Here is a 23,193-nt window from a genome sequence, read left to right as displayed (position 1 = left end):
CCACGGCGTCTTCAATCTCTGTGCATTGTCCCGCAGAGGTAGACACACGCAGCAGGTACGAGGCAGGCGTGCGTACGCGCCCAAAAGAGATTTACAGTATATTAGGCACATTTGCAGATTTAGGAAAGCATTTTATCTTTTTCATATGCCAATTCAAGCAGTCGTTAGCACATCAGACACAGCCCTGTTAGACATAACCTCCCTTAATATCCTTCCTGATGTCTTTCGTTATGTTCCTGACAAATCAGCCATGAACTGATCAGCTGATATGGAAAGTGAATATGAATTTGCACGTGGAATAATTGCAATTGCAATCAAACTGGCTTTTTTTTTTTTACTATGCCCATCATCAATCACTCACTTACTGGTTAAATATGAGCATGAAATATTCAGAATAATGGAATTTAAACACAAGCTTTTATGACAATGCCATACAATCTTCGACTGGCACCTGGTACATGTGAGTCTGAGCAGCAAGAGAGAGCACAGCATTTGTCTGGCTCTCAGATTCTTCGTTAAGTGGTAAATAACCAGAAATGTACGGAATTGTCCTGGAACAAAATACACATTTCATCGGGACACAAAGAGGAAGAACACTAGAGCGACATGAAACGGGACCTGGGAAACGAGGCGTTTAAACCTGGTCCTTAAGCCTTCATGTGACTTTATTCAACGAAATGTATGAAACAAAATGTAGAGAATAGTTATCTCCTATTTGATACTTTGAGAAACATTACAAATAATGCAAGATAACCAGTATGTTAAAGACGCACTGTGAGGGCAAGTATGAAACTGACCATGAATTTTTAGCAGCTCTGCTGAAGGGCTTGCAAATGTTTTACCCAATCTAATAAAGCAGCAGGAAATCTGCACTTCTATCCAACATATGTCAATAGCAGAATATGCTTCCTAAATAAATGAATATATTCATATTTCTGTTCTTCCCTCACTTCTAACATTAGTTATTATCTACTATGATGCATGCATAATTTTACAGAGGGTCACACAATGGTTCTGCTTTAAATGTTATATTTCCATGATTGGTTCATTTTCTCTATTTCCTGTTCATTGTGTGCAAGCAAACTCCATTGTCTGAGGGTAGATTCTGCTTGGCCCTCAGAGGGGCCATCCCCAGGGAGCACTGCATCTTTTATTAATCAGGGGCGCTGCGCCACAGCCCCGCTTATCTAATTTAACCGTCCGCCTTATATACAACCACGCTGGGCTCGCTGGAAAAAAGGGGACAGTGTTATGGGGGTGCACTCGGTTGTAGACAGGGTGGGGGTTGGAGTCGAGTCCCTTAGATTTTTTTTTCCCTCTATATTCCAAGTTATATTTCCAAGTTTTGGGACGGAATCACAATACAGCAAATTACCTTTTGCTGACAAGAAAAAATGAGCACGGCCCCCATATGAAAAAAATAGGATTGTCAGGAAGAGGTGACACATTGATTGCTTAGTATGCACATCCAGAAGGCTGGGGTTCAGAGGCGTCCTGCCTATATATATGTAGAAGAGGTGCAGCAGTGCACAGCACAGCCATGAGGGGGAATGAGAAATTGAAATGCCATGTTAAATTGGAGTCCCTTCCTCAAGCCAATTTCTGTAGACGGGCCAAGAGTAGCCCATATCCTGCTATAGTCCCGGGTTATAGTGACCATCTAGGATTCTGTAAGCACCCACAGCCTCCTTAGTCACGCTTGATTTTACTGCACGGGCTGAATGTGCCTGCGTCTATGATCCACGCTTAGAATATAAGGAGCCAATAAGTGAAGCCCAATGCCAGGTGTCTTTTGGTCTCTAAGTGTTTTGTGCTTCTTTTCTGAATGTCCCGCCTCCCCCTTCTTTCTCATCTGTGTCATAGCTCAGATGAATCAGTGTCACCGGTGTAAGGAGCACTTACTGTCAACCCTGGCGCCCTGGGCTACAGCACTGATGGACACAAACTATAAAATATCAGCCCCCTAGGGAGGCATCGCTCAAGCACTGCCCCACAGCCCCGAGGGGGTGTGATCTGGTCAGTGTGTGTGTGTGTGTGTCTGTGTGTGTTTATCTGTGTATCAGTTGCAATCCTGCTTCTTTGACCTATTAGATGCAATCACATGAACTGTTTCCACGCCGGCCGCAAGTAAAAGTTCATGTCACTAAGGAATATTTTTCACGCCTGTGGCTAGCTTGTGACTTCATAAAAATAATAATTAATAACTGAATGGACTAATAGAGGGTACAAAGCATGTGTAAGGTACTGGGATCCTCGAACACATTCCATAACACTGTGCACAGGCTCAGCCCCTTCGACGACGGCAGGGGAAAACCACAAATGAATCAGTCAATAAAATCAATGGCTCCGTCTGAGGACAAGTCAGGAACCAGCTGATAAGTGGTGAACGCGCTCCACCGCCAGCGGTTCCAGGATGAAGCCTCTGCACTGGAACCGGGGCGGCTCTAAAAGTCTGGGGAGCGAAGTGCATCTTTCCAGCCCCGGCAACGAAAGCTCCTTCCTCCATAGGTCACCGGCTGCTTCCCGGCTGCTGTCACCCTTTATTCAGCCGCGCAAGGTCAATTTCCATCCTTTCTCCACATATATCGTAGGTTCAAGCAAGAATAAGGCCGTGTCACTTATAGCCCCGCACCGCACACTGCTTTATTTAATTTGAGGAGGTATTTTAAGACACAAACACAAAGTTGCCCTGTTCGACTTGCTCCTTAACATGCCTTTACCATATCTCCTAATATTGACTATTCATTTAAACCGTCTGAGGTCTGTGCCTGCTTCATTCACCTAATAGAAGAATATTAATAATGCTCCTTTCAGATTCAAGGACAAAGGTATTAGGCTGAAAGAAGCAAGGTGCAGAACAGCGTACGTCCGCCCCGTGACAATGGGGATAGTTGGCAAAGCTCAGACTCGCTGTGGTGGTGGAGTTCAGTGTATGAGCGGCTGCTTCATCTCTAGTGGACGCACACCTGAATGCAAATAGATAAAATCAAAGACAAATCACACATGGCTGTTTGTCATCAGTGCTTCCTATATTTTAGTTTCTCAGCTCAGTGTCATAACGGAGAAGTCAAGAGGCCTCACACAAGAACTGTATGATCAAACCCAGTTATTCTTAGTGCCTGGCTGCTAAATGACAGAAGACAACAAAGTCGTCTGCGTTTGATCAAACGCATCCAACGCCAGATGTAAGCATCCAGCGGCCAATCAATTACAACTGTCGTTTGCATTGTTTATGGGCGTCCGTTGGTTTAAGCTTGACCAGCATCCGTCGCGCTGCATTTTAAAAATACCAATATTCATGTCTAATGAGCACGAGGTGCCACTCACGTGGCTGGGATCGAATCCAACAGCGGTTCCTTTACAACGAGGCAGCCTTGGCAGTAAAAGGAGCGCTTCAGAGTCGTCTGACGTAGCTAAACCTCTGTAAGATGAGGCAAGAAGAGGCAGGTTCCCCCAAAAGACAAAGAAAAAACCCTGTTCTGTGTGATATCATACACAAATGGCCGGTGTTAGTGCAGACACTCTTAATAAATATGAGTTCCAAGCGGAGCGATGGGGACGGTTTCAGAGGGGAGGAAGGGGCCTGCAGACCCCTTGTAACAGTCACTTAAGCTAAGCAGCAGTCTGCCAGGCCGGCTGCCACACAGTAAAACTCATCTATAATTTGTGATGAGTGTAATGCCATCTCCACTTCATGATTATGTGATATTCCTCACCTCTGCCACAGCCAATGAGGCCAAGAGCTGGCAGTCTTAATGAGGTACCTCAGAGTTCAGCTGAGGGGAAGGCGAGGTGGGCAGACGAGGAGGACGAGGGGACAAGCGCCGGCCTCGCGCGGGCTTCAAACCGCCGGCACCGGGAGACGAATCCAACATTTGCAAGATTGTTTTCTGAATTATGACCTCGATAAAAAGCCTTTGATTGTGTCCGGTGAGCTCAAAGCCAGAGGGTTTGAAAATCGGTCGAAACCTTGAGGCCGCTCACCGGGCGGCGCCGCTCGCTCTAACGAGACGCAGTCACAATAAAAACAGTGAGAGGACGCCATTAAGCCCTCGCTCGGCCACACGGACCCTAAAACACTTGTTAAGAGGAGCGCGGCGTCAGTGCAGGGGATTATGTCCGGCAGGGAGCTCTCATGAGAGGACTCCTTAGAGTCATTTTCAGCAAAGTGCGTCGGCGCGCTGCTACGGCCGCTCTGGATGTTATGAATAAGTAAATAACAACATTTTTCCAGTCGTTTAATCTCTGAGCACTGCAATTAGTAAGTCTGTAGTTTGTGCTGCCTTTTTTATGCCCTTATTATTGTTATTGAAATGTCACGCTCTTATTTAGCTCAAGGATGAATAATAAATAAGCTATAATTACTGTCTTGAATGAGCTGATGGCTTGGCTGGGTCAGTGGGAAAGGGAGGACCCCCCCCCCAATCTTCTCTCTCACTCTCTTTCCCCCTACTTCGCCTCCTCTCTCTTTAATTGGATCTTGTAATTAGTTTCTCTGATGGATCTGTGAGGTCTGAGGCATCCTCTACAGCATTCATTAGTGTTCTTGGAGGAGGGCGCAGTTCTTAAAAAGCTCTGTGCTCTGTCCCTCACATGTCATAACACCAGATATGGCTCTGCACAAACACAATGAGAGTAGCATTTTCAAGCTACAACCAGTAGCTCAGCGCAGCCAGGTCCTGGGGGTCGTCCCGCATAGTCTGTATTTTAAACGTCATCATTAATGTCTGTAGGGGGGAAAGATAAAAATCCTTCTAGAATGATTTCATTTGTCATTGTTGCTGGTTAAATAAACTTAAGCAGCTATTTTTGATGCACAGACAGACAAACAATGCAAACGTTCATCCCACTTCATGTGCGATTACGCTGCCATTGATTCCACAGAAGCAGACACGCTGACCTGAACCACAGGTTTAGCCTAATCTTAATCCTAATCTGAAATCGCAGCCTGATTTTAACACAGCTCTTCACTCATTTACATCAGGAAACTTGCTTTATGTCACACAGAGTCGCACAATGCGACTTTCTAAACAGATTTATGTCCCCACAACAGGAGCAATACAAGCGTGATACACACAATGTTCAGACCTATAATATACAACCCCCCTCAAGCACCCCAACACCATTTCCCCTTATTCCTCCCCATCCTCCGCTGGCCAGGCTACACTAGACATCTCTCCCTAATCAGCAGCCTCGTCTCGCTCAGACTGGTTGCCATAGTAATATGCCGGCTGGTCGACATGGCAACCACTCTGAGGTCCACTATTAAATGAAGAAGAGTGGAGGAAGGGATAGGGAGAATGGAGTTGGGATGAGAGCGAGCGAGCGAGAGAGAGAGAGAGTGAGAGAAAAAAAATGTAAGAGACAGCATGAGACGGAGGGAGAATGTCTAAGATGGGGGAAGGGGTGTCAGGGGTGGGGTGGTGGTCGGCATAGAAAAATGGAAAAGGGGAAAAAAGCATAGAAAAATGAGTGCAAGGAGGGGGAGAAGGAAGAGGAGGGGGAGCCGGAGGATCCAGGGAGCATCTGTAGAGCTACCTTTTGCATTGTATGGTATTAAAAGCATCTGATTCATGTCACAACAATGCCATTAACCTAATGCATGACGTCACCCGCACAGATTCATGCACATGGAAATGCGTGTGCTGCCTGCGCCAGTCTGGATGAAGGACGGCGACCTGGGCTCGTCCTTTAGGAGCTACGCCTGAGATTATTGCCATAATACATCAGAGATACCCAAAATGAAAATAATAGCTGCTCGTAAAGAATAACACACACACAACAATGACCAGCTCAAGTGTGAGCAGAGTCCGTGTTGGGTCGGACAAAGAGGTCACATTAACGTCTCAGAACCCGGAAGCAGCAGCTGTTACTACGACAGAAAACGCCACCAACACATCCCGAATGTCTGTGTGCGTTGAAACGTTTACAGGCATTTGCCTCTTGCTCCATGCGATAGGTCACACCGTCAAATCCAAGTCCAGCTCCTCTCTACGAGCACAGGCCGAGAGTTTCCGGGTCCGTTGTGCCGTGAGCAGTGCATTCTTTTCTAAGCGAAGTGAGATTTCACCAGGACACACACTGTGCGTCTGCCGGTGTCTCCAGCGTGATCTCCCACCATCATTCGTCTCCTATCTCGCCGATTCCTCCAGTCTTTCGCTTCTCATTTTTTATTTGCACCTCACCTACATCTCGGCGTCTCCTGCTACCACTGCGCTTTTCTTTCCCCTTTTATCACGGCCCCTCTTCCTTCACTTTGACTGCGTCTCTCTGTCTTGCTTTCCCTGAATGTCTGATTCTTTAATGAATGAAATGCCATTCCATCAGGATGCCGCCACAGCTGTGACACAAAATAGCATTTGTTGCCTTGTGCGCGGAATTCCTTCATGAATTGGACCCTCTCTTTTTTTTTCCCCGGAGTGTCTTATGAAAGATAGCTAATTGCGTGTCCACATTGTGCCGTCAGTCCCTGCTTCCCCAGCGCACCATTCAGAGGCAATTAAAGTGAGCTTAAACAGAGTAAGAAAGTGCGTCATCCTCTTAATGCAATTAAGGAAGTGTGCACACAAACATACAGTAATGCGGCGAAACACAAAAACAGGAGCACACAGAAGAGAGAAAGGCAAGAGGAAAGGGTTCATTTATCAGGCAACGCAAGCGCTTCATCGGTATCTTTCCTTGTCTGGGTTGCGTTAGGGATTTTCAAAGGCAAACATAAAAGCACAAGCTGCTTTTTATTAAGATAATTTCCAATTATTTTACATTTATGTGCTGTTTATACAGAAAAATGTTCTTCGTTTCTGTGTGTTCACCTGCATAATTAACGTACTTGAACATACCATGTGCACACTTCCTATTTTTTCTTTGACGTCTGAAAACTAGTCACGCAATTAAATGCATGTTATACGTTTCTGACGAAAGCGGCTGCAGCAAAGATCCGATCCTCTGAGTCTGGAAAGCAAAGGGAACAGACACAAGCTGACTCACGAGACAAAACGACGAGACTCTGGTCCCACACAACAATCCAGATCCAGCGCTGAGCAGCGAAGGAGCTTTACACAACTAACATGAGCCACAGGTTCCAGGGAGGAAAACACATGTTATTTTACAGCTAATGTACTATAATTGGAATTAAATGTTTCAAATACTGCATGCTAAAAATCACAGTGCTGTATTTCTCCTTCTATGCTCCACAGTGAGCGAGTGACGAGACCCTGGGAGATCAGCAAAGCATCTGTCTGACCCCACTTATTCTGTTTGTGACTCACACTGGAGGACACAAACGACACTCAAAGCGTTCGCACATTGGCAATAACGCGCACACAAACACGCAGCACAGTGGTGCGACTCCTGAAACCCACTCTGGTCGTTATTCCTTTATGCTATTTCTTAAATTCACAGTCAACAGAGGTTTATTTACGACTGTTGACCTTCTCGCGTGTCCTCCTTCGTCACATGTTCCCGGTCCGTGTGCGGTTCACACGCGGCGCCGTGGAGACAATTAGGATTACGAGTGCATCTCAATTAAAGACTCGGTGCCATGATTTCACCACAGCGGCTGACGTTTGTAAGGTGCGTTTGGGTGGAGTGAAAACAAAGTGAGTAAAGCCGTCAGGGACGTGCACTTCTGTTAAACACTTACAATAAGCTGCACCCCACGCGCTAGCAATTAGCCATCAACTGAATGTTAGGGCTAACGCCACTGTGGGCTTCAGCCCTGAATGGAAACAGCAGAAGCGCCCGATAGCCCGCTGCATGTGGGAACAGGCCCGTGGGTTCTGCTGGAGCCCGTGGGTTCTGCTGCAGCCCGTGGGTTCTGCTGCAGCCTGTGGGTTCTGCTGGAGCCCGTGGGTTCTGCTAGAGCGTGGCTGTTTGTTTGTCCTGTCAGGGAGCAGGACTGGGCCGCGGCCCCTGTGCCCCGGTGGGCCGGGGCTCCCTGTGGCAGAGGGGGCCGCGCCGACGTTCAGTGCAGCGCATTAACGGGCCGGGTCTGTGACCCTAAAGGTGCTGATGGCTCTCTTCAATTAGTCTCCAGCAGTGCCTTCCCAAACACACCGTTCTCCGCATGCAATTAAAAGCTGCCCAATTTATTAGACCCCAGAGTTTGTCTCCAGTTCCCCCGACTTCTCTCTCCTTTGCCTCCTAGACCCCCTCACTCACCAGCCTCTTCTCTGTGGGATATAGTTCATTAAAATCATTTCTGGAAATATTAAAGAGAAATCTTTAATGTATGTCAAGCAAACTGCTAATTACTGCAGGTCTGTAGATTGATCTGCAAAAGAGGAGGATGGGAACATTAATGCTGAGTTCCTGTTCCATTCAGCTGATATGTGATGTGAAAATTAGCCAGAAAAGACCTTAAAAATTTGATTTATTATTGTGCATTCTATGGAAATATAATATGATAAATACCAGCATGTGTGCTTAGGTTTTACACACACTATCACAGGTACAAATGACACATTTTTATTTTAACAACTGATTTGGATAAAGCAAAGCACAATTAGGCTAAAACAGATGGAGAATCAAACAAGTACAATTCTTTGCACACTGCTCTTTGCTTGTGGCTACACTCGAGACCTTTTGTAGTCCTGGACAAGCTGGGCTCTGAGCCCCAGGGCATCCTGAACAGAGCTGAATGTGAAATCACCCCAACCCCAGCGCTGGCCCAGAGCTGCTGAGGCTGGGTGTGCCCGGTTTCTCTCTAATTTAGCCACAACATAACAGGGTGCTTAGTTCAGCGTACAGTAGCAGCAGCTGAGCTGATCTCCTGCTGAGGAGAAACAAGGCGAGTATGTTTATTCTGCTGGATTTGATGCCCGGGAAACATTCAATTAAAAGCTTTTGTGATAGGTCTGCAGTATTTAGTGAAATTCTGCACTGTGTTGTTATTATTATTAATATTATCTGGTTTCACTAATTTATATCTACAAATTTACAAAATGTCGCAAATAAACGTTTGCAAATTGCGTATCACGCTGCTGATTTCAAGTATACAGTATATTGTATGAGCTACAACGCAGCATCTCAAGCAGGAACCTTGTACAAGTTCAAATCCCAGAAACATTATTATAGAAACAGGAAACGTCTCATTGTTGGAGACAACAGGTTCGTGCCGAGAATTAGAGCTCAGGTGAAAATGTGGCAGACGGACCGTTTAAGCTGGTTTCCAGAATTACCCCCCTGACAAATGGCCGCTACCGGCGCAGACATACATGCAGACTATTCATAGCCGCCTCACAATGAACTACTTGACTGCAGTGGGGACACGGGCGCCATCGCAACTATTCTGACACCAAATGTAAAGTCCAACTGCCCTCCAAATCCCTCCCAATTATAAAAGGTCCTTGAGTTGCTGTTTTGCCCCCTCTCCAGCTCCTGTCTGATTACTGAGTGTGGGGTGAGCTGTGCAGGCAATCAGCCGCAAAGCGCAGAGGACCAAGAGGACTGGGGGAAAAATCAAATCCAAAACACTGCAAAAAATAAACTAAAGGGGGGACTTCTGGACCGCAATTACAGGCCATCCAGCCAGGCCTTTGCTCCAGCACTCAAGAGCTGCCGTGATTTCCGACAGAAAAGGTTATTAGTTTTTATTGGAGGAAATAGATGCTGGGTGGCTTTAAATGGCACAGTAATGTGGGGGGTGGGGAGCGGGCGAGGGGGGGTTGAGCCTCCTGACCCAGGTGTCCCTGGGGTCCCATTGCGCTGCCACCGGGACACGCAGAGGCCATCACACCCCCTCCCCCCAGTCCTGCCCCGCAGCTCCTGCCTGAGCTCCAACGCAGCGGCCTGGTCCTCGGACGCGAACTCCACCTGCACGACTACTGACATGAGCACAGTCACTGATGAGGTTTCTACAACCTCCCAATTTCCCCCAGTCCCTGAATCACACAAAAAAATGAATCAAACTTGAATAAACAACAACCAATAAAAATAATAATCAAGTATTGTCTTCTGCATCACTGGTCTAAAGACTAATTTTAATTATATCCCTCACAACATCATGGTTAAAAACCTCATGGTTTGTATCTCAGACCCTCTCTTTGCATGAATATTCTGCCGCATACGTTTCACTACATTCTCAGGCTGTGTTTGTGGATCCGTCCGGCACAGCGGCCGCCCGTGTGAAAACATTATTAGCGCGCGTGGCGGCCGTGTGTTTGCTCAGCGCGGTCAAATGACTGCCTGCAGATTTCCTGTCACGAGCGCGTGAGTCGGCGGCGGAGGAGAGGCGTGAGGCGACCATGTTTGCCTCTGCGCCGCGTGTGTGTGTGTGTGTGTGTGTGTGTGTGTGTGTATGTGTATACTCTGCCCTGTGTGACGTTATTTCACTACGTGTGCGCTATGATCTGCCTGCGTCCGATGAAGTGCCCTCCACAGGCGCTGCCGCGTCCGGCGACGGGGGGGGGGGGACCGTCGCACATGTGTATCTTTCATCGCACAGAAATGCTTCTAATGACTCCACCGTCATTCCACGCGCGTGATGCCACAGCTCGCTCACTTAGGTGTGTAACACGCAATTACTCTGATTAGGAAAAGGGTGCATCAAAATATTAACTGTGTGTCAGTGTGGATGTTGTTTTAATGCGATTGCTGGCGCGCGTGTGCGTTTGTCTTCATTGTGCTAGCCGCTCGTCCTCCAGTAATCTGTATTCAGGGCAGGTAGGCTACAGCGCCGACCCAAAGCTCAGTAACTAATGGAGGGGCTGATGGGAGCCTGATGACGACCACAGGGCCATTTACACACACACACACACACACCGGGTGCACACACACAAACACTAAGGTCATTTCCAAGCACATCTGCAGCCGCCGTGCAGCTAGTAGCCAGGTAAGTTAATTACATTGGCCATATAATGCCGCTGATTTTTTTTCTTTGAGGCCCCAAGGGATGCAATTTCATAAATTTTGTCATCTTTCTGAGTAAGTGAGTAACAATTACAGCACAAGGCATCATCCTTTTGTGCCTCTGTTGATTCCGCTGCTGCTGTTGTTGCGGCGGCTGCTTAGATTTCTGCCTTTAATTGCCTCGGCTGCAAACTTTTTCCAGCGAACCACTGCCCCTCTAAGTTGGCTGCCAGGAAGTGCAGGGAATTAGAAAATTAATGTCACACCAGGGTCAGTGCATTAGAGGGACGCGCGCTTAAAGGCGGACAACGCGCTTCCCGTGTTCCCAATAACGCCGCACTTGCAAGCCAGGCTTTTCCACAGGTCTGTTTTGAATTGTTTTCCTCCATAAGAATCAATTGGCGGCGCATTGAGTGTCCCTCTGTCTCACACAGACAGTTTTAAGTGGTCACTCCTGCGTAAAAAGCTTCGGCGAAAACAACTCGCCAAACGAACCGTTTGAGGTCATTTGCATTAAACATGCGCGCTACCTCTAAAACCTCTTTATTCTGTTTCCATCCACCATCATCCTGCTGTCCTGTGCCATCATCATCTGTGGATCTCCTCCAGTCCACCCGTTTTCCCCCTCTGTCCCTTTCTTTTACCTTCCTTCCTTCCTCTCGGCCGTCCTCCTGCTAAACGTGGGCCAGAAAGCTGACAGCCTGTGACCCGGGAGCTTCCAAAGCTCCCAGGGAGAAAAGTAATGGGCCCAACCTCGGAACGCACTCTCACTCTCGGCACACATGGGGCCGCCGGCTGCTTTGATCCGGTAGCCCCGGCTTGGGTCTCCTGACGCCCGGTGAGGAAATTCATAGGAACAACTGGAAGAGGCCTGTGTTTATTCAGCTCCTTTAATGAGGAGGGAGACGGATTATCGGGGGCCCAGATCTCCCCGAAAAAACACAAGGAAAGAAAACTGCTGCTCCTTCCAGATGTTGCTCTATCACCGGTCACTCTAAAAGAATCTGTGTGTGTGTGTGTGTGTGTGTGTGTGTGTGTGTGTGTGTGTGTGTGTGTGTGTGTGGGGGGGGTGGGGTGGGGGTGCTCTGTATTCATGAGGAGTAACTAGTGGTCGGCAGTGTTTTTCTCTGTTCTTCTGTCTGGCCAGATGTGGGAGCTGGGCTGCTCTCTCTGGGACAGCCCAAAAGAGAGCAGCCGCCCATGCACAGTGGGAAAAGCTGGGGGCTCTGAGAGGGAGCTTGCAGACATGCGCTCCTTTTTTTATGTGGGGTGGAGGTAGATGGTTTAGGCTGCCAAAGCGGTACCTTAAGCAATCTGTGGCGTCTTAAAGAAAAAAGAGGTCTGTAAAAATGACAGTGTCATCGTTATCTAATGAATGAAGAGAAGCTACTGACATGGGAACAGCCCAGGATGCTGATGGAAACAGAAGCCTGCTCCTTTACTTGCACGTGACTACAGGTGGTGGGAAGACAACAGCAGCCCGGTAATGGTAATGTCACTCTACCTGCAAACACAAAGCGGGGCCGAGCCGCGCGCCAGGCTCTTGACCCGTCACGACAGAGAAGCGGCCGGATCAATACGTCTCGCTATTGTTTACGGGTCAGTCACTGGTCACAGACCCTCGAACGCAAAGGGCGAAGGTCAGTCTGCCCTGCATATTTACATCTTTGCATCAGATCCTGTTAAAGAGTGTCGGCTGCAGGACAGGCACTTTTCCAGCCTCCAAACCTTCATGTGTTCATCCGCTCACATTCCACTTGGAAATCTGCCTCTGCCCTAATTCTACCAGACCACCGTCACCTTTGTCCTCTCCAGTCTAGGTTCAATGTCAGGGCAGTGGCAGACTGAAGTCTCAAGACAAGTCAAGTTCACTAAAAAGTATGTAAACATGGACAATTACTAGTCAATAATTATCCAGATGTGTGTGTGTGTGGACAAATTGATCAAAATAACACAGGGAAAGCGCAGCTAGAAAAGTAAAAGTATAGAAGACAAAAATAAAGCTTTTGATTATTTGCTCAATACAAGCAGCTACTTATGAACAATTGCTTGAACCGTCACTCATATTTAACCATCATTAAATTATCTCATCAAAACAAGCTTTTCTTTTCAGACGAGAGTTCAGAACGACCAGTGCGACGTGGATGCTGTGAAATAAAGAGGAAACAAAGGCCGGCACACTTACCGACACGCAGAGCAGTGGAAATCCTCCTTCACAGTCCTGCAACACACAAGAGACGAGCGTCACTGTCCACATCCTCTAACTGGGGCTTCGCCACCAAAACCCAAAGTCAACCCAGGTCTCAGTTCCCTGCTGGTTTGACTGACGGACTGGTCCACATCCTCCTACTGACCAGTGGCATCAGACGCAAGTATGAAGTATGTATGAATGGGTAAAACATGAATAATAAGGCAAATGACAGGCGGCCGTGGTGCTTATTGTTCTTTTGCAATCATTTATGTCTGAAGGCAGCATTTTGTTATGAAGTTCTATTACAACCTGCGGTCAAGAGCATAAAATACATAAGAGACAAAACAAATGACTCCACCAAAAATGCACAACTTGTCCAGCAGCTTGGAGAAAATGTTTTCAGCCACTTCAATTTCTTCAATCATACGAGCTAATGATCATATGAACTATGTGCTGGTGCAGGGATTCATTTTCAGCGGCGCTTCATTTCTGCCCACGCGTCCCCGTTTCCCCCCCCGCGCACGGCGCGGACGCGGCGGCGCCCCGGCCTCGATCAGCCTCCGACCTCCGACCCCGCGCAAGGTAAAGGCGTCCACTGCGCTGACACCAGGTCAGCGAGCGCGCTTGTATGTTTGGACGGCCGCTGCCGATTGTGTATGCACTTTAATAAGCGCGCCGCGGGTCAGGCAGATTTATGGGCCGGTGGCGGGCGGAGGGACCGGACACCCGTGGCCCCAAGCTTCCCTCTGCGCCATTACGCCAGAGTGAGATATAGTGGGATATTGATCCCAATGCCACTTCATTTCGCAATAACTATTACACGATATTCTCCCAGGCTGCGTGTGGCTCCTGATTTATGCTGCCTCGCTATTTACATTAGCAGTAAGTGTTTTTCTATACCACGCGAGCAGGGTCTCACCGCCACACAAATGGACATGTGAACATTCACATTCTGCGCCATACCTGTCTTTTTGCCTCCTTTGATGCCTTTTCACAGTAGCAGGGGTGCTTAGCACACGGCTGCCTGCTAGGTGAGTAATGGAAAATACAGACATAAACATACTGAAGAATATATCCCAGCCTTCATTGGATTTGTGCGATTGACCTTGAGGCAATGTTACTCTCCGTGTTATATCTTATTTAAAATATCAGCTTGATCATATCCACTCTTTAAAATGCTATTACACACAGGGATGTATTTTGAATTCCTCCATATCATTTAATGCCCACTCGCTGCACAACCACCACCAAAGCCCAGGCTGCGCTTTGCACCGCGCCGCTGTGTGCGAGAACGTCTTTGCCAGAAACAAAATTGAATTGAATGCTGCCAATTAGCAAATTATATCATACGAAACAAATTGTTGTCGTGATCAGGGTAATTAGGATAAGCAGCCGGTGCCTCTGAGCCTGCACCATCACCAGCTGCATACTCCAGAGCTGGGTGCGTGCCAAAGTGGCTCTGCTTCCAGGGGCAGGCTGGTGCTGAGTGTTTGTTTACACACAGAGCAGGCGGTGTCAATGGCAGAGCGGGAGACGTGAATGGGGAAGAAGGGCGGGAGACAAACCTTGTATAGTGCCGACGCTCCCACAGGCGGGCCCCGCGGGGGGCGCTCCGCCTCAGATGCCGTCACTGCTACACGGTGCCACCACAGAAAACAAAAGGACTAATGACCCTTAATTGCTTTGGAGCTGTTTAAAATCAGATGAGTGTCGTCTAAGCTGCGGTATGTAAATCAAACCACCCCCCCCTCCTCGTGTCTCCTCCCCGTCCACCCCCTAAGCTCTCCCCTGGCACAATCAAGTCTTTCTCTCATAAGGGGGAGGGCAGCTGAGCCGGCTCGCTGCCAAGCGAGGGGAGCTGGCAACCGTGGTAATGTGGAGACACTTGTTGCTGCAGCGGCCGCCTGTTACGAGCGCTGGGTGGGAGACAGGCACACGATGGCCTCCACGCGCTGGCAGGAGGAGCCATCTGCATTATCTGCCCAGGTATTTCATTACGGTTTGTATTAACACAGCCTAAGAGCAGCGTGTAGAATCTGGGCCGTGCTCCTTCATCTGACCCACCTCCGACATTAACTCCGGTCCTCGGCGTCTGCAGGACCACTGCAGGCAAGTCAGAGGTGAGTGATGTCCTCCAGTGTCCCCGCGTGTCCCACTGCTCCCACCACACCCATTAGCATCAGGCCTTAATGCATTTCCTATACCTGCATGCTTCCTGTTATATGGAGTCTCCGGTGATTTAAAGACAGCAACAAACCTGTCCCATTTTCAGACCGACATTATTGATAGAATGTCACTCCAGATTGTAGGCTGCTGCTAATGGTTATTTTATGGTGCATATGTCAAATTTGATGTGTACATTTTTCCCCGTTCCTTCACTTATCCTATCGTTCTTGAGTTGAACAGTTGTCCCGTCACTCTGTTATTAGGTTAAGAGGAATCCCTTAATATATTAGGATGTCCACTGAAAATTCACAGTTCTAATAATATTCTTATCAATTTTAAAATGTAATTTTATAATATATTATATATACTGTATTGCTCTCTATTTATTTCGCTTGTACAAAAACAAACCACATGGCGCAACAATAAACTGATGACAACTGAAGCCTTGATGCGACGTCATCTGTGTCCACTGTTCCATTCTAGCAGCCAAATAAAGCACCACCTCCTCTTGGTCCCACCACTCTTTATCCACTCCAGGGTTTTCTCCCAGTCAACCTGCAGGCCCTCTTGTCATGGATTAGCCTCCATACTTGTGCGAACAAAGACTCAGTCAGCGTGTGTTCATGTGTTGGACCATGTGCTGTGTGAAGAGGGGACATGTCTCCCACTTGTGTCCAGATCATAGAGGACCCCGGTTTGTTAGGCATTAATCAGAACACCTGCTCAGAGAGTCAGTGGCTCGTCCCCCCCCCCCAACAAGTGTCTCCACATGACGGGCGTTTTGTTACACCACTTGAGTCATCAGTGTCATGTGAAATAGATTTAATGATCGTGTCTGAGGCTGATTTCAGGATGCAAATGCAACATGGGTGAAAAGGAGTCTGCAACAAACTGGGAAAAAAAAAACAGAAAGGTAAAGGAGCATTAAAGAGCTATAAGCGCTGTTCCAGCAGGTGGGTGCACACAAAAGGCAAAACTAACAGAAATGCTGATTTTGACTGTACGGCTCCTCGCTGAAGGACAAGGGAAGCAAGAGAACAATGCCTGAGAAAAAAAAAAACAGTAAAACGCTCCGACAGGACAGGAGGAAGGGTATGTCAGAGAGAGGCCAGGAAAGAAAGGAGCACAGGAAAGAGGAAACAAATGAATAAATTCATGGGGCACAAAATGAAAAGAAAGATGGAGGGGAGGGCGGTGACGGACGGGGGCTGGAGTCATCAGTGGAAGATTTTTATTGTCCGGACACACAAGATGCACACAAAAGCACTGGGAAGACTCAACTAAGTATCATATGCAGTGATGATATTGCCATGGTTACGGGACAGAGAAAAATAATAATCAAGCCCGCACTTGCAGCAGGAAAGACGGTGAAAGAGAGATGGGAGGAGGAATGCGAGGGGAGAGACAGAGGACGGTGGACGGAGCAGAGGATAATGGCTCCGAGTGCGTTTGTGCACGTGGGTTGGATTTCACGCATGTTTCAGCGAGCGCACAGCTCAGGCCCACGGTGGAGCTGGTCTCGTCAGGCCGTGGGTATCGTATGCTAACGCCCAACAGGCCTCTTTGATCGTGGGCTCCTCACTTGCTTTAATTAAAAAAAAAAAAAAAAAGGTAAATGCCACCAACAACCATCTGGCTAACATTTGCACAAAAAGACGACACAAAGGTGGAATAAGCTCAGCTCCAACCTTCATATCGGGGGGTGGGGGGGCAACTCTGTTCACAGCTAAAAGAAAAAAAATTCTTTCAGCTTCCTTTGTGTATTTCAGGTCAAATTTCATGTGCCCAAATGTCTGTCAGTGCTGCTATTGAGTGGAAAAATCCAGATGCCACCGCACGAGAGAATTCATTAAAAAACAAAACCTGCGAATGTTTGCCACAGAGAACTGAGATGTTTTCATCCATCACTGTTTTGTGTGTGTAAGGGTACACTTACCCACCGCTCTAAATAGATCCTGTTAAAACCCAGCGCTTGCATACTGTTACAGACTCAGACAGAAAGAATTATGACGATCATTTCCAGTCATATTCCATTATGATGTTCCTCTCAGTCACATTTCCCTGCACACTGCAGCAGGGGAAAGTTGAAGATTGTTCTGTTTGATGAAGCTGTAGACTGTTTGCTCGCTGTCTGCAGGGACTGTCTTGAAAACAATCTATCTGAAACTCCCCCCGCTGAGCAAAATGTTAAATAAACAAAGGCAGGGATAAACAAAATCCCTCCATTTCAATGTCACTGAGAAGAAAGCTAACATTTTAATGCTGCAATTGTGGAAAGGAGACGGCAGCCATAACGTGCTCATCATTTAAACTTTGGACACAACATTTTTTATCTCAAAATACTTAATTATGAGGCCATGGGGATTTTAAAATCTCCTATCTTGGAGATTAGTTCTCTGATTAGCCCTGCTGTCATGGACAATTGTCTTAGAGACTTTGGATCTCCATTAGAAAACCAAACGAGTGACTGCAGTGCTTGGGTGAACAGCAGGTGCTCCGGTTGTTTGTTTGGTTGTGAACTAAGACATTTTGTTATTCTGAATGAAATTAAACCATTGCTAACCTTCTCAAAGCAGCCGAACATAACCGTAAAATGTTTAATGACGCTGTAGCACGAGTGGCGTCACATATTATGGCAGCAAATGTGTCGTCCGTTAACATTTTAGGGATTTTTTTTTTATTATCCTTTGCAGCCAAATATGTAAATGAAAAACATTTCCCCATAATATTAGGAGAGGATAGAATCTGATCACAATTATGTTTTCTAGGCGCTGCTGCACATAAACATGAATTGGAGCAGAGAGCTGCATTAGTAACAAACTAAGGATGGAAAATGTAAAAGAAATTCTTTTTTGGCTGCAGGGGGACGAAGTTGTTTACGGCTCTATTTTATGCTGACTTGATTAATTACATGTACTTCACATTTTCTATATTTACAACAGAACGGTGGTTTGTGCTGCAGTTATTACAGAATGCTGAGACTAAATTACTCCAGTCCTGGCTGCTCCAGATGCTAAAGATAATGTGCTTTCTTGATAATGGCTCCTTTCCTGCCTGAGGAAATGAAGCAAAGCCACCTGAGTGTCATCTTTAAAGCCTCAATTAAAAACCGGTGTCAGACTTCATTTTAATTGAACCGTGTCAGCTTTCACTACGTTTCAGAGTCGTCACAACTCGTGTCAATTACACCACTTTCTATTATCAGTTGTAGCATCTTTGTTTACTTAATGCCTTTATTAATTAGTTAACGCTGTTATTTTTAAGACAGTCAGCTTGTCTAAGGATCGACTTGTTTATTTCAATTCTAAATCACTGTAACATGTAGCAGTGGAACATGCTCAGCGGGTCCAAATCCATTTTAAAATTCATCTCAAACGGTCCATGAGACAAAAGTCTGACTGCTGGTAGATTACGATTAAAGCCATCAAACGCAGACATGAAACTATTTTTACAGAAACTAAACAATTGCATTAAAACTCACAAAGAGGTTAAAACTTCAAGACAAAATAAGAAGGTCAAGTCGGAAATACATCTATTTCAGTTTATATTTTTAAATAATTGTTAAAAGTTTCGGAATGTAGTTACTGAACTAAAGTGAAAACCTCCTCTGAATATTAAGCTGCAACACAGAACTTTGATGAGAGAAGTTTTTAAAGAACTTGGCACAAGTTGAGTCTTTTATGGGTGATTTGCAGAGTGACAGGCACTGGTCATGCAGGAAATCAGCCAATAAAGTCATAACTGAGTGATTTGGGTTCAACATTGGTTCCATCCCCTGCCTATGCTAATCCTGAACTCTAGTGTCTGAAATTCCCCTGCCCGTCCCAGTGGCATGCCTGCAAAGACCTATGGGCGAGGCGAGGCGGCGGCTTCGGTGTGAGAGGAGAGGGCCTGGGCAGAGTGGCTGTTAAAGTGCCTGATGTGACCATGACCACTTCCAGAAACAATTTAATTCCATAGCCTCAGCCATCCCCAGCTGATCTACTCCTACAAGGTCATTAACTGTGCCACAGAAGGTCACATGATTAATGAGTGACAGACCCTCTGGTGCAATAACGTGTATGAACGTGGCCCATTAATTAGACAGAGGGGCCACAGAGAATGAATGGCCAGGGACAGCTTGGCCCACTCACAACCCCATCCTTCCCGGGTCTCATTTATCATTTTCATCTGCACAAACGGACACGTACAACAACCAATAAGAGTCCCTAAATACCACGCAAGCAAAAAGACACGGGCTTAAAACATTTACAAATATTCTAACAAGGTTGACACAATACAACATTCAACCCAAATGCACAGAGGCTTTCTGGGTCTGAATGATCAGTGCCACTGAAAGCGGTGCAGAAGTCCTGCGAGCAGTGGCCTCAGGTTGATCTGGGCATCAAGCATCAGAATGCTGTGTTGTTGCCGACCTTTTTTCCAGGACTATGATAAGCACTGTGCATTACTGAGGGCAATCTCCAAGAGGAAATGAAACATTCTGCTGCCACAGACTGGCTTTATTAGAAGACAAAGAGTCCGGCCTCTCAGGATATACAGATCAGGAGATTTAATTGATGCTGACCGTCTGTCAGTGCTCTCCTATAGCTGGGAGAAACAAGAGTGCTTAACACTGCTTCACTGTAAACAGTATTCATTTTTCAGCCTAATCAACTTAATGCAATTCCAATAAGTCCATTTCTTAGAGTGGCCTTGTTGATTTGAAACCTCATAGCCCTGCGTTTTATTTTCTCCAGTGCCAACAAATGTAATGGCTGCTAAGTATATTAGGCAATAATATAGGAAAGCTCCACATTCAACGTATGCATTTCAATTTTACCTCGAGGTCAGAGCGTTATGGATGTACCCAGTGAGGTCATTCGTCATAAATACACACAGTGCAAATAACAACAAGCAGCAGGAAGAGCCCCAGAACGCCGGCTGCAAATGTAAACAAATCTCGTCATTTCAGTTTTGTTCCAACGCCGGTCCCCGTCACGCAGACGTATTCTGTATATATACACGATACATTTCCAATTGTTATTGCCTCACAGTCATAATACGCAGCGACAGGGTGAGTTGAATTCGCTCTGAGCAGGAAAAACATTTTTTTGAAACTATATGAAAATGTTGCAGTGTGTACGTCTGTGTTTATGTTTGGGCATGGGATGAATTCTAGGTCACAGGACATCAATCTGCCGTTATGAATATGGAGGAATAATCATTTCTCAGACATTCTGATAAAAACATAATTTTGAAAGACACTGCTGACAGTTTTACACTACTTTTTATAAACGAACAACAAAAATATAATTTTTTTTAAATTCTCACATCTTATCAAACATTCAGAGAAACCCTTGACCCTTCTGAATAAAGCATCTCTCCAGAGATTTGACACACATCTCTCAGCACAGATCTGAAGACAGCCATGAATGTAGTTTGCCCTCTGATATATTTTTAATATTCAGATCATATCAAATATGTCCTCTCTCAATAATTGATCTATCTATCTCGTAGCAACATAACACATGCTGAGCTTTGGCATGTGATTTCGATGCCCCAGTCAGTATACATCTTCCCTCTATTCTGTTTGATAAGGAGGGTAGCGGCTACTCCTTACGTTCAATGGACTCAGCCAAAGGAAGCACCCTGGGCACGAACCAGCCAACTCTGCCACCACAAAGACCGAACGTCAGAGCTAAACATTCACAAATGCATGGAGGCTCTCGGCTTATTAGCATTAACTGCTATTAAAAATATTTAAGGCTAATAAAATCCCACAACGCTCCAAGCAATATGGCTGCTGTGGCCAAACATCAACTGACATATTTCTCTTTTCATTACATTACACTGGAAGTTTGTATTCTAGTAGTACAAGTACAGAAATGTGTAGTTTTTTTTTTAAAGGTCATACATGCATTTTAAAATGACAACCAATATAAAACTAAATATGTCTTTTGCAAGATATGGACTAAAACATTTTTTGTGATGGACACAAACATATCAGCGTCTAATGGAGTGAGTGTTTTCCCTGCTGCCTTTTGACCAACGCCATCTCCTGTGGCGGCTCATTTCCTTAGTGCAAGAGGGTCCCACCCTCCGCCGCCGCCAGGCTACAGGGGGCGCGGTGGCGAGAACGCCAGACGGAGGGAAGGAGCCAAGTGGGAGAGGGGACCCACGCTGGGAGCAAGGAAATCTTCCATGTGCAGAAACATAGTGGCTAGAGGACATTTCACGCTAATGGCGGCCTGGCCAATTGGAATGACTGCAGCGCTGCATGATTTGAAGGTCAGGAGACAGCAGATTATATTCCAGCAGTGGCAATGGGGGATTGGAGGAGTAAAATGGAGCCTCCCCACCGCCTCGCCCCTCCTCCTCCGCTGAATTATTGCCGAGCGGCGAAGATGAAATCAACATAACAGCAAAGCCCACCGTCATTACTCTTACACAAGGCACACCATTAAACACACAGCCCGTACATCACCATGAGAAATTCTGCAGCAGTGTTTGCAAAACAAAACAACAACAAAGTTCATTATGTAATGAAAGAATATTTCTGCACAATGACATTACATTATGTACCAAATTGTGATAAAAATAATGAATTTGCTTGTGAAGGCCAAAGCTTTATTAGACACTTTCAGTAAACCACCAATGTTCTCATTTCTATCCTTGAGAAGGCATCAGAAGAAAATAAACAATTAGATTTCGCCCTCAAGACACGAGTGACTAAACAGCGAGGCTAAAAAAAAAACGAGAGCACAATCTGTGTTTGTTCCTGCAAATGAGAGTGAAAACGTGATGAAATGAAATGAGCATCAAGTGATGATGTCCACGACTGCAGTAATAAGACGCGCGGTGACCACACTTGACTCCAGACGTTGTGCAACGAGATTGGGTTTTATTTTTATCCATGTTTATTAGAGGTTTGTACGGCAAAGAAGCTCAAGCCTCCCATGCAAACACATATGAAAACAACAACAAATGAGGCAACAAGGACGTCAAGGGGAATCTCAGAAATCAGAGGCATTAATGAAATTAAACCAATCCCTCAGAGGCATCGGCTGCTCTCTCTCTGCCTCGTGTCATTTCATAACTTCTGGAGGCTGTGCAATCCTTCACCATCCCCATTAGACGCTGCACATGTCTCAGGGACTCTGACCATTAAAGCAAATCAACATTTACAGCGGTGCTCAAACGCACGGATGCACCATTCTCACAAAATGGTGTCCGGAGCAACGGCGGGGACACAAATTCGGTTGCAGCAGTTTTTTTTGTGTATGGGAGAACTTGCAGGCGCCGCCCGATCCAGAAACTGGCAGCACCGAGGCGGACGCTGGTGGCCGCCAAACCGTGGGAGAAGCCAGGGGAGAAATGCATGAGGCTGGATGAACTAAACAGCTGTGATACAGTAGGTCAGTAGCACAAATATCTGATAGAGTTCAGATCAGTTGCAGAAACCTCCACAGTTACTGTAGCTTGTTTCTCCCACTTCCAGCTGAGTCTGCTAACTTTAAATATTCACGCATTTAATTAAACGAGATAGATTTGGACAAAACACATTTCTGAGTCCTGGATAATAAACAGCAGGCACGTGTTGGGCCCAGATCGCTATTGTTTCATGACAGCGGCGCTCGTGTACAGGCTGCAGAGACACAGGCAGTTATGGAGCTGAAGTCGTCCCCCACTGGCTCGAGCACTTGTAAAACTCTACAGGAGATAACAGGCAGCCACAGTAGCCCAGTCAATCCAGTGGCTGTTTGAATGACTGCCCGTGTTAAGCTCTTAAAGCGGGCATTAATCCAGGATTTTAGCAGCAAAGCTAGGTTTGGCACATTATCATAGCTTGACTGGAATTCAGCCTCTGACACGGAGGCCTCAGACGCGACTAACCGGTGACTAATCAGTGAAAAGATGCACTCGTAAAAAAATATTTATTAGCTCCGTAGGGCATCATGGTGAAGTAGTATCATTTCCAATAAAGTATATTAATATACTATTGATAT

At 46.3% G+C, this 23,193-nt stretch overlaps 1 protein-coding gene across 9 annotated transcripts in view; it reads right to left on the bottom strand.

The window, feature by feature from the left end:
- zfhx3b (zinc finger homeobox 3b) overlaps window positions 1–23,193 on the bottom strand; it is a 273,921-nt gene that overhangs the window by 150,892 nt on the left and 99,836 nt on the right. For all 9 annotated transcript variants that reach the window (XM_055507483.1, XM_055507488.1, XM_055507484.1 and 6 more), the window contains one exon: window positions 13,034–13,069. The gene's annotated coding sequence lies outside the window, so the exon portion shown is untranslated. The remainder of the gene's footprint in view (window positions 1–13,033; window positions 13,070–23,193) is intronic.

This window comes from Betta splendens, chromosome 3, assembly GCF_900634795.4.
Source record: "Betta splendens chromosome 3, fBetSpl5.4, whole genome shotgun sequence".
Classification (NCBI taxonomy): domain Eukaryota; kingdom Metazoa; phylum Chordata; class Actinopteri; order Anabantiformes; family Osphronemidae; genus Betta; species Betta splendens.
This window is presented reverse-complemented; position numbering and strand designations above follow the sequence as displayed.